General features: G+C 41.8%; 2 protein-coding genes across 3 annotated transcripts in view; one reads left to right on the top strand and one right to left on the bottom strand.

Moving 5' to 3' along the window:
- The window catches only part of rag2 (recombination activating gene 2), a 38,785-nt gene that overhangs the window by 13,618 nt on the left and 12,838 nt on the right, over positions 1–12,329 (top strand). Inside the window, exon 1 of one of the 2 annotated variants that reach the window (XM_041196742.1) lies at positions 3,715–3,894. The exons of the other annotated variant lie outside the window; for it this stretch is intronic. The gene's annotated coding sequence lies outside the window, so the exon portion shown is untranslated. Of the gene's footprint in view, positions 1–3,714; positions 3,895–12,329 lie in introns of those variants that run through there. 2 annotated transcript variants of the gene reach the window in all.
- LOC121283261 (intraflagellar transport associated protein) overlaps positions 1–12,329 on the bottom strand; it is a 95,359-nt gene that overhangs the window by 74,535 nt on the left and 8,495 nt on the right. The window lies entirely within an intron of this gene.

Here is a 12,329-nt window from a genome sequence, read left to right as displayed (position 1 = left end):
CTGCTTACACATACAAGCATCAAAGCTAAAGCAGAGGTATGTGCCAGGTCTTGCACCTTAGCTGCAGCACGCAGATATGACCCTTCCCATAGACCTCTGTGTGGATGAGTCAAGCTACTCACGTTGCCAGAATGTAGCAGGTCATTGAACCTTTTCCTGCACTGAATCCAGAATGCTTATGCTCTCCTGCTGTGCTCACCCCGGTTGCAAATTGCATTCAGGCTTTCTTGGTTGTGGCAGGTGGATACTGAGGGCCAGTAAGCTACAGGACAGATCTCCTCCTCTGAACCTCTTCCGCTAACACCTGAATGTCCTGATCAGAAAATCATGGGGCAGCTGGACCCATCCCTTTCCCCATATCTCCTCTGTTTGACATCCTGTCAATAAAAATGTAAGGTGAAAAGGGTTGTGAGCCATTCAGATTACAGTGCTCTCATTCACTTTTCTGTGCTTACATACACTAACCATTTTCTGGAAATCATCAATGATTACTGTTAAAATGCTCTGTGCAAATGCTAGGTGCCATGCATGTTGCAGCTGTCATTCCAAGGTAGCGTGCTGCGCTCCACGACCACTGATATCCCTACTGGTTTCCTCCCTATTAGTCACACTGTTATGCTGTGACAGTGTGCAGCTGTGAGGGATTTGGTGAAGGGTCAACAGTTTGGGTGCATCCTGATGGATGGATGGCAAGAGGGAAGTGGATGGGATAATGAGCATGGCATAGTTCATCATTTATCCACTGAGTCTTGTCAGCTAACTACATTGCTGCAGAATATCTATATCAGATAGTGGTAGCAGGACGATGCCATCTCCCTGGCTGTGTCATGTGAACCCACATCATGCTTTCATTGGTTCAATACAGTACACTTTAATTAGGCAGCAAGAAGATGATGGGGGTCAGCCCCAACTTACATACGAACATACAAATTAGGAGCAGCAGTAGGCCACTTGGACCCTTGAGCTTGCCTACCTTCAATCTTCAATAAGATCATGGCTGATCTGAACGTCACCTCAACCCCACATTCCTGCCTACCCCCCGATAACCTTTCACCCCCTTGTTAATCAAGACTCTATCTAGTTCTGCCTTAAAAATATTCAAAGACTCTGCTTCTATCTCCTTTTGAAGAAGGGAGTTCCAAAGACTCACTACCCTCTGAGAGAAAAAAATCCTCATCTCTGTCAAATGAGCAACCCCTTATTTTTAAACAGTGACCCCTAATTCTAGATTCTCCCACAAGTCGAAACATCCTCTCCACATCCACCCTGTCAAGACCCCTCAGGATCTGAAAGGTTTCAATTAAATTGCCTTTTACTCTTCTAAATTCCAGCGGATACGAGCCTAACCTGTCCAGCCTTTCCTCATAAGACAACCTGCCCATTCCAGGTATTAGTCTAGTAAACCTTCTCTGAACTGCTTCTAATGCATTTACATCTTTCTTTAAATAAGGAGACCAATACTCCAGATGTGGTCTCACCAATGCCCTGTACAACTGAAGCAAAACCGCCCTACTTTTGTATTCAATTCCCCTCACGATAAATTATCTATTAGCTTACCTAATTACCTGCTGTACATGCATACTAACCTTCTGTGATTCATGCACTAGGACACCCAGATCCCTCTGAAGCTTAGAGCTCTGCAGTCTCTCACCATTTAAATAACAAGCTTCGATTTTATTCTACCTGCCAAAATAAACGATTTCACATTTGCCCACATTATAATCCATTTGCCAGATCTTTGCCCACTCACTTAACTATCTATATCACATTATAGTCTCCTTAGTTCCTCTTCACAATTTATTTTCCTACCTATCTTTGTGTCGTCAGCAAGTTTAGCCACCATTCCTTCGGTCCTTTCATCCAAGTCATTTATATAAATTGTAAAAAGTTGAGGCCCCAGAACTGATCCCTGTAGTACACCACTTGTCACTTCCTGCCAACCAAAAAAAGACCCGTTTATGCCAACTCTCTGCTTCCTGTTAGCCAGCCAATCTTCTATCCATGCCAATATGTTACCCTCTTCACCATGAGCTTTTATTTTCTGCAATAACCTTTGATGTGGCACCTCATCAAATGCCTTCTTGAAATCAAAGTACAGTACATCCATCGGTTCTCCTTTATCCACAGCACATGGGCCTCCTTCAAGAACTCCAATAAATTGGTTAAACATGATAATAAAATGTAGTTTTCCCCGCCTGCTAATGCACTTAGAGCAAATCTGGGATGATTCTGCCCTATGTCTATGAATTCAATACAATTCATAATCAAGAGGAGTGGTGGTCTATTACGGTTCACTCCGAGTTGCTGTGGTAACATACACTTTTACATGTATGTTGTAGTCTGGAGCTATGGGTTGTGATGGTAGAGGCTCCAATTTCTTTCCAACATATGGCTAACCAGGAATCTATCCTGCTCTTACCGCCTCTCAGTGGTGTTTGTTGGAAGGATTTTCAGGTTAATACTCAACCTGTCTGACCACATGGTGAACACACCTTCCATGGCCTTCAGGTCCAGGGGGGGAGCTGGAACCTGGAGCTTCTAGCTCAGAGGCAGGGACATGACCAACTACACCACAAGACCTCCTTATAATCAAGAGTACAATGCTTTTTAGAACTGATCCTGAGCACCTTCTATCATCTATTTACCATTATTATTGAGCTGCCACCTGAATCTGTTTGTCTGGTTACTGAATAAATATTAGTGTGTATTTGCATTATAACACAAACAACTTCATATAAACATAACCACTGTCTCCCACAACATGCAGCTTGGGTGATTATTTTTAGAAAATTTTTTTTGCTAAAAATCATACTAAATTGGAGCAGAGTTTCCACTTTGGTAGAATCAGGAAATTACAGCTCAGAATTACACGGGTTAGGTTACAGTCCAAGTTTCTGCTAAAAATAATTTGTTTAATCAGAAATGTAAAATCTTCAATGAACCAGCACAATTAGGCAGTGTTATAGAACGTAAATCTGTCGTTTCTTTCCATTAAAGAGTATTCATAGACGGATTTGAGTGCTAACCTGATGCAACTTTATTAATATAACTGAAAATGGGTTTATCACCAAAAATAAGCATTTGTAATAAGGGTGTGCAATCCTACATCTGTATGTAACTTGGTTTTAAATCACTAAAAATTACTTTAAAAAAACTACACAGAACTATTTAATAGTTTCTTAATTTACACCTCAGTTTCTTAGTAAAAATTTTTTGACATGATAAACTCTAAAAAAAACTTAAACTTAGTACCTGCAATGTCTAAAATAGAGCACAGTCTGAGGAGCTTTTCCAAAAAGCGCAATTAGTTGGAAGATGGTGTAGGGGGTCAGACTGAATATTGAACCCAGTGTAAAAGATCACAGAAAACACAAAGTAGTTTTGGGCGTCATGCACATTTAAAATGCCTCAATTATTTTGTGCTGGTTTGTACAATTCCACCCAGATTGCACTGAAATCACTGGCATAAACCAGCAGAAAGTCTCTCCTTAATATTGAAGCCCCGGTTTTAATTTAAAGTGAGATTCATAATAAGATAACTAACCACTTTGAAGAATTTGACCAAGTTTTGGGAGGATGTGAATGTTAATAAAGGACTTAAGATTGAACTTTGCAGATAGTAGCAAATGCATTGATGTATTGGTTATCTTGTTCATTTAGAACATACCACGTCATTGTTGCATCTGCTGTGCACCAGCAATCAGACAGTTACTCTGATCAGGATAGTATTTGGTACCATCTGCACCCAGCTGTAAACTCTCTCAAAAATCTCCTACGCTGTTTCATGCTACGTATTTACCAAGTGTTCTGCTCCTCTTAATTCTACAAGCAAGATCAGTCTCCTAAAGTGCTTTGTCCTGTGCTGGTAAAATTATCTGAAAAACTTGATTCAAGGTAAGGATAGAGGCCTGCCAGAGTGGCTGATCCAGCCCATAGCAATCATGTGTGTCAATAGATTATTTACATATTTAAAGTTGTGCATTGTTGTTATTGATTGATTGATCACAGCCTTATGAAGTATAGAAAGGTTGCTGAGTGGTGACCAGGGGTTATTATAAATAGAGCCAATCTCTGCATAAATAACTTAGTCTAGAAAAACATTAAATACACTTTGACACAAAATATTATCTATTAATGTTACGGTTAAACAGAAAATAAACTCTGTTAATGCCATCATGTCATATATTAAAAAGGGACAAGCTGAAAAAAAAGTTAAAATAATTACCATTTGTGACTCAGAGAGAAAACAGTCCAGAAAATTGAGTGGGAGACAAGAGTCATGTCCTTACACAGCTGATTAAAGTTGATGATCATATTTGTGCTCTACTTTCTCTCTAACAGTGAAGATCTCCATGCTGGATTAATATACAAATGTCTTAATACCGATTAAGGGCAATTTCTGTATTCAAAGGATAGTAATGCAGATAGCAAAATGGATCAGAAAATCGAATAGGCTGGAAACTAATCTACTCAAGTTTTATTCAAAGGAAATCTGGAACCAGGAAAGACAGTGATTAAAAACCTGTAATATTTCACAGCTGTCATTGTATTGGAAGAAAGCTAAGGTAACTCAAAATACATTTAGCACAGAGGATAGAGAGAAAAGATAAACTGAAATAGACTTAACATTAACTACGGACAGTGACAAGCAACCATTTTGTAACCCAGGTTGTGAGAAAGTTTGTTTTTTTATTGAAGTTTGATGATGTTACATCCTCAATGTTGGTCTATACTGTAGTTTTTGAAACACCACAGAGTCATTTAGTTATCCTGTAACCTGCTCATGTCACAGTCTGGAAATAAACATTTTGAACTTAAACTCTCGAAATAGATCAGTTAGTTTCCAATTGTGTCTGCCTCAGAATTTAAATCCAAAGCTCATGAAAATGATAGCTGTAGTTGTCTGCACTCTGACAAGTTCGATATTTGAGGACAGATGTGATCAAAGCTGGTCTCAGGCATGAAGAATGGTCAGCTGGGTGAGGTACCAGAGGGCAGTTGGTCTCCAACCTGATTCTCTCCTTAAGGAAAGAGAACTGGAGGAGGATCAGGGAATGGCGGCCCACAAACTCCCTTCTGTTTCTGTTATATGAATAAGAATATGATTACCAAATTGGATATTGGTTAGTTTCTTTTTAAAAAGTGTAAAAGTCCAAAGGGTAACCCAGGGTTACTCCACAAGCAAAAGGCAAACTAATTGCAAATTTGGACAAAGACTACTATAAATGTAAATTTTGTATAAAAGTTGAATTTTAGTTAATACTTAGGCGAAAGAAAAATATTATTTAATTCCTGATCTGCCATGGTCATCATTAACAATGAAAACTGAAAACAAAAATCTATTCTGCACACTGTCTCCAAGTTGCAGTCTCTTCAGTCATGGACATTCAAAACTGACAATAAGTGTAATAAGCAATGAAAGCCCTAGATAACACCACTGGATAGAACAGTAACTACTGAAATGTTTTTGTAAAATATTCGATCCTCTCTGCTGCAGTATTTATTGTTCACTCAGTTTTGGAGTAACACTGTGTCATTCAGTACAAACACTATGCATCAGCAGCAGCATAAAGCAACTTTACGAAAAACCAAAACATATGAATCACGTAGAAACCATTTGCCAAGGCCACTGTAACTCATTATACAGTTAGCTGACAGCAAAAGGTCTATTAAAAGTATGTCTATGGATCACAATGCAACAGGGTGTGAAGAGAATGCAAGTATTTTTTTTATTATTCATTCATGGGATGTGGGCTTCGCAGGCTGGGCCAGCATTTATTGCTCATCAATAATGGTGAGCTGCCTTCTTGAGCCGCTGCAGTCCATGTGTGTAGGTACACCCACAGTGCTGTTAGGAAGAGAGTTCCAGTATTTTGACCCAGCGACTGGGAAGAAACGGCGATATATTTCCAAGTCAGGATGGTGGGTGACTTGGAGGGGAACTTCCAGGTGGTGGTGTTCCCATCTATCTGCTGCCCTTGTTCTTCTAGATGGTAGTGGTCATGGGTTTGGAAGGTGCTATCTAAGGAGTCTCGGTAAATTCCTGCAGTGCTTCTTGTAGATGATACACACTGCTGCTACTGTGCGTCGGTGGTGGACGGAGTGAATGTTTGTGGATGTGGTGCCAATCAAGTGGGTTGCTCTGTCCTGGATGGTGTCAAGCTTCTTGAGTGTTGTGGGAGCTGCACTCATCCAGGCAAGTGGAGAGTATTCCATCACATTCCTGACTTGTGCCTTGGACTGGCTTTGGGGAGTCAGGAGGTGAGTTACTTGTCGCAGGATTCCTAGCCTCTGACCTGCTCTTGTAGCCATGTATTTATATGGCTGGTACAGTTCAGTTTCCGGTCAATGGTAACGTCCAGGATGTTGATAATGGGGTATTCAGTGATGGTAATGCCATTGAACATCAAGGGGCAATGATTAGATTCTCTCCTGTTGAAGATGGTCATTGCCTGACACTTGTGTGGCACGAATGTTACTTGCCCCACAAGCCTGGGTATTGTCCAGGTCTTGCTGCATTTGGACGTGGACTGCTTCAGTATCTGAGGAGTCGTGAATGATGCTGAACATTGTGTAATCATCAGTCAACATCCCCACTTCTGACCTTATAATGGAAGGAAGGTCATTGATGAAGCAGCTGAAGATGGTTAGGCCGAGGACACTACCTTGAGGAACTCCTGCTGTGATGTCATGGAGCTGAGATGACTGACCTCCAACAACCACAACCATCTTCCTTTGTTCTAGGTATGACTCAAATCAGCAGAGAGTTTTCCCCCTGATTCCCAATGACTCCAGTTTTGCAAGGGCTCCTTGATGCCACTCTTGGTCAAATGCAGCCTTGATGTCAAGGGCAGATACTCTCACCTCACCTCAGAAGTTCAGTTCTTTTGTCCATGTTTGAAACAAGGCTGTAGTGATTTATTTGTAATGATTTAGCCTATTTTGATCTTTTCTACCACATAATCCCCTCCCCCCCACCCCACCCCCACTAGGGCCATCTGTCACTTGCTCATCCTGCTTTCTACTCTTAATGTCACCATTATCACCTCCTTTAGTCAATATCACCACCATCAACACCCCTTCGATCTTTTGTTTATGACATCTTTTGCAATCTCTCCTTTGCCTCCAGCTATCACTGGTCTTCTATTCAGCTTCACCTGTCCCACTCCCCCTTAAACAGTATATATTTCACCAGATTTCTACTTCGCTTTAGTTCTGAAGAAGTCATCTGGACTCGAAACGTTAACTCTGTCCTTGTTCTCCACAGATTCTGTCAGACCTGCTGACTTTTTCCAGCAATTTTTGTTTTTGTTTCAGTTTTCCAGCATCCACAGTATTTTGCTTTTATCTGTAATGATTGATTTTTGCTACAGAGGTTATCTGCTGTTTTATATCATGTCAGTGAAGTGACAATAACAAGGGCAACACTAAGTGCTTTTACTTCTCTTTTGCTTCTAAACCACTAAACACAGACTGACAGCAGGGATATATGACCACTGTATGTAATGATAAAAAGAAAAACATTAAGATAACTGTTTGCTGTTACCATTTCAAACTGCTGAACAATTTAATAATAGTAAACAGCTAAAATCAAAATTAATTTGAAGGTCAATAGAAGCTGAAACTTGGAAGTATAACTGATAGCTCAGACAGATGGATCCAACAAATCCAAATATTAAAAATGAGACAACATCACTGAGCAGGACAAGTGCCTTCCTCTAGCCACTTGGAGGAGTTGGTTCAGGAATAAATGTTGGCCAGGACACTAGAATAACCCTTTCCCTCTTCAAATATAGCTCTGATTGTTTACATCCAATTGAGAGTTTAAAATATCATCCAAAAGATAGCATCTCCAACGGTGCAGCACTCCCCAAGTATTGCACTGAAGTGTCAGCCAGGATTATGTGCTCAAGTCTCTGGAGTGGGACTTGAACCCACAACCTTCTGCCTCAGAGATGAGAGTTTGAAAACTGAGCCAAAGTTGGCACCTAATAAAGAAATGGCAGATCCAAATAAATGCCAAACTACCCAATTCACCCGCTAAGTCATTAAAAATTCCTGTACAATTCCTCATCATTTGCTTTAGTATATTAAGAATAAATTACATCTGCTCAACTAAAATCATCAGCATTTTAGATTTTAGAACAATACTGTTGTTTTAAACCATATTTAGGGAGACGTTTAAAACATTGTATTTCTGAGGTAAGACTAACTACTTTAAAAACCAGTCATAATCCTCTCGTTACATATTACTTAACTAATGAAGATTTTCCATTTTCATAAACACCTTCAGAACATGAAGAATTAGCATGAGGTTCACTTTGTGCTGTTCAGTGGTTACTGAAGAAAACCAAATTCCCGTTAGTCAATGTGCTGATTGAAAAATTTCAATCTGAATTCCAGACTAAAAGTACATTCTAGAAACAATTCTAGAAATGTGAATGACATGATATTGTCAGATTTCTTGCACAAACTATAAGAACAGGTGTTGCAACATTGGTTCCTTAAGGCAAACCGGATTCTTTAAAAAAAATGGTTTCAATACAAACAAAACCTAAAGACTGGATTACTCAGCAGTCCAGGTGGCCTGGTGGTTAACACCACTTCTTTCTGCAACAAGTACCTCTAGGCCCATGTTTCAATAAATTGTATTTTGGGAGAAAACTTAGAGTCACTGAAACTTATTTTTTTAAAGTATTGCTTTCTAAGGTGTTACACATGCACCAAGTCTAAAGGTAAGAGCAGGAATATTAGAATTCAAAAGAGAAAATGAAATGCCCATACCAAAGCTGTTTTTGCAAAATGTTGTAACTGTACAAATTACACACGTGCCATAGGCTAGAGTAATAGAAAGTGGTGTAACTCAAAAGTGGAAAACACACTGGACCCTGATGGTAAGCAACCTTGAATATGTAAAGTCAGACAGGAAAGAGCAAAGGCTCTGAACACAGCCTTCCAAACATACAAGGATGTTTGCTTGTGCCAAAGGACAAGAGTATTCCTAAGGCTGACACTTCAGTAGCGTACTGAGAGAGCACTGCACTGTCGGATGTGCCATTTTTCAGCTGAGACGTTAAACCAAGAACCCACCTGTCTGCTCAGGTGGATGTAGGAACATAGGAGCAGGAGTAGGCCATTCGGCCCTTTGAGCCTGCTGCACCATTCAATAAGATCATGGCTGGTCTGACTGTGGTCTCAGCTCCACTTTCCTGTCTACCCAACATAACCCTTGACTCCCTTGTCTACCAAAGATCTGCCTAACTCTGCTTTAAATAAATTCAGAGACCTAGCCTCCACTGTTCGCTGGGCAAGAGAACTCCATACAGCAACAACCCTTTGGGAGAAAAGGTTTGTCCTCATCTCTGTCTTGATAGGGAGACATCTTATTTGTAAACTGTGTCCCCTAGTTTTAGTTTCCCCCACAAGAGGAAACACTCTCCCGGTATCCAAAATATCCAGTCCCCACAGGATCTTATATGATTCAATAAGATCACCTCTCATTCTTCTAATCTCCAATGGGTACAGGCCCAACCTGTTCAGCCTTTCTCCATAAGACAACCCCTTCATCCCAGGAATGAGTCCGGTGAACCTTCTCTGAAATGCCTCTAAAGCAATTCTATCTTTTTTTAAATAAGGAGACCAAAACTGCACATGGTGCTCCAGATGTAGTCTCATCAAGGCCCTGTACAGCTGCAGTAAAACTTCCCTGTTTTTATATTCCATTTATCTTGCAATAAATTCCAACATTACATTTGCCTTCCTAATCACTTGCTGTTACTACATACTAACTTAATGTGATTCATGGACCAGGACACCCAGGTCTCTCTGTAACACCGAGTTCAGCAATCTCCCTCCATTTAAATAGTATTCTACTTTTCTATTCTATTTGCCAAAATGAACAAGTTCACATTTACCTGCATTGTACTCCATCTGTCAAATTTTTTGCCCACTCACTTAACCTGTCTATATCTCTTTGCAGACTCTCCACCTCCTCCTGACAACTTACTTTCCACCTGTCTTGGTGTCATCATCAAATTTAGCTACCATACATTCAGTGCCTTCATCCAAATCATTGATATAGCTAACAACAAAGAGACTTCAGGATAAGATCAAGTCACACAGTATTAAAGGGAATGTAGTGACATGGGACTCGTTAATGTATGAGGATGTTATAGTGGTGTGCACTTGTCTGTATTATATTTATTGCAGGCAAAGACATTGTATAGTGGCATGATTTCAACTTACAAACATCAAAATAGGAAGCATGGTTAACTTTGGAACAGTCTATGTGAGTCAGAGTGCAGTGGATGCCGGGATGCTGGATAAATTTAAGGAGGAGATAGACAGATTTTTAATTAGTAACCGAGTTGAAAGGTTATGGGGAGAGGGCGGGAAATTGGAGTTGAGGCCAAAATGAGATCAGCCATGATCGTATTGAATGTCGGGGCAGGCTCGAGGGGCTGAATTGCCTACCCCTGTTCCTAGTTCTTACGTTCTTATGTCCAGGAACACAAAGGCAGGTTAGTAAACTGAATGGGTTGATGTCAGATGAAATTTAATCCAGAAAGATGAAGGCTTATACAGGATGAATAAAGAGAGCATTCTATCTATATTAAATGGCAAAAGATATAAATCAATGTTTGGGAAAAGAAAAAGGTACAGGGAAAGAACAAAGGGCTGAGACTGTGTGCATTGCTCTTTCTGTAAGGTAGTACGGGTAAAATTCACCAGACGACATCCTTCTGTACAATATAAATTATGATTCTACAGTGATTCCTGAATGATAGTGATCACCTGGAGCTCATTAGAACCCATGGGACTTTGTGAATAAATACGAATAAGAGATTCTCGGCTGAATCTTATCCGTTAACGGTATCATGTCACCATTCCTTCATTGTCGCTGGGTCAAAATCCTGGAACTCCCTCCCTAACAGCACTGTGGGTGTACCTACACCACATGGACTGTGGCAGTTCAAGAAGGCAGCTCACCACCACCTTCTCAAGGGCAATTAGGGATGGGCAATAAATGCTGGACCAGCCAGTGAAGCCCACATCCCATAAAAGAATTGAAGGTGTGCACTCTCCTGAAGGCAGAGAGATCATTAGGGTTTGGTTTTACTAGCACCTGGTGTCATTCTGTGTGGACAGGGTTGGGCAAGTGATTGGGGGGGAAGATGCTGAAGAGTGGAGGGTATCTGAAGCCTGATCCTGCTCCATAACGAAATCCTGTTTCTGCTCAGGGTCCAGATCCAGCTCCTGATCTAGATAGCACCTGATCCAGCTCCTCCTTCTCCTTCTGATCCTAATCCCACTCCTGATCCTAATCCAGGTCCAGGTCCTGCTCCTAGTCAAGCTTCTGCTCCTGATCGAGCTCCTGATCCAGCTCTTGTTCCTGATCCAGATCCTGTTCCCACTCCTGATCGAGCTTCTGATCCAGATCCTAATGCTGCTCCTGATCCAGATCCTGTTCCCGCTCCTGATCCTGCTCTTGTTCCAGCTCCTGTTCCTGCTACAACTCTGCTCCTGTTCCCTCTCCTGATCCAGCTCCTAATCTTGATCCTGCTCCTAATCCTGATCCAGGTTCTGATCCTGATCCAGGTCCTGATCCTGATGCTGCTCCTGACCCTGCTCCAAGTCCAGCTCCTGACCCTGCTCCTGATCCTGACCCTGCTCCTGATTCTGTTCCAGCTCCTGATCCTCATCCTGATCCTGGTCCAAGTCCAGCTCCTGATCCTGGTCTAAGTCCTGCTCCAGGTCCTGATCCTGGCCCAGATCCTGATCTTGATCTAGGTCCTGATCCTGTTCCTGACCCTGATCCAGGTCCTGATCCTGATCCAGGTCCTGATCCTGATCCTGGTCCTGATCCTGATCCAGGTCCTAATCCTGATCCTGATCCAGGTCCTAATCCTGATCCTGATCCAGGTCCTAATCCTGATCCTGATCCTGGTCAAGGTCCTGATCCTGGTCCTGATCCAGGCCCTGATCCTGATCCTGACCCTGATCCTAGTTCAGGTCCTGCTCTAGATCCTGATCCCGATCCAGGTCCAGGTCCTGACCGTGATCCAGGTCCTGATCCTGATCCAGGTCCTGATCTTGATCATGGTCCAGGTCCTGATCCTGCTCCAGGTCCAGGTCCTTGTCCTGATCCTGATCATGACCGTGATCCAGGTCCTGGTCCTGATCCTGACCCTGATCCAGGTCCAGGTCCTGATCCTGATCCTGATCCTGACCCAGGTCCAGGTCCTGATCCTGATCCTGATCCAGGTCCAGGTCCTGATCCTGACCCTGATCCAGGTCCAGGTCCTGATCCTGAGCCTGACCCTGACCCT

This window comes from Carcharodon carcharias, chromosome 10, assembly GCF_017639515.1.
Source record: "Carcharodon carcharias isolate sCarCar2 chromosome 10, sCarCar2.pri, whole genome shotgun sequence".
In the NCBI taxonomy this organism is placed as follows: domain Eukaryota; kingdom Metazoa; phylum Chordata; class Chondrichthyes; order Lamniformes; family Lamnidae; genus Carcharodon; species Carcharodon carcharias.
This window is presented reverse-complemented; position numbering and strand designations above follow the sequence as displayed.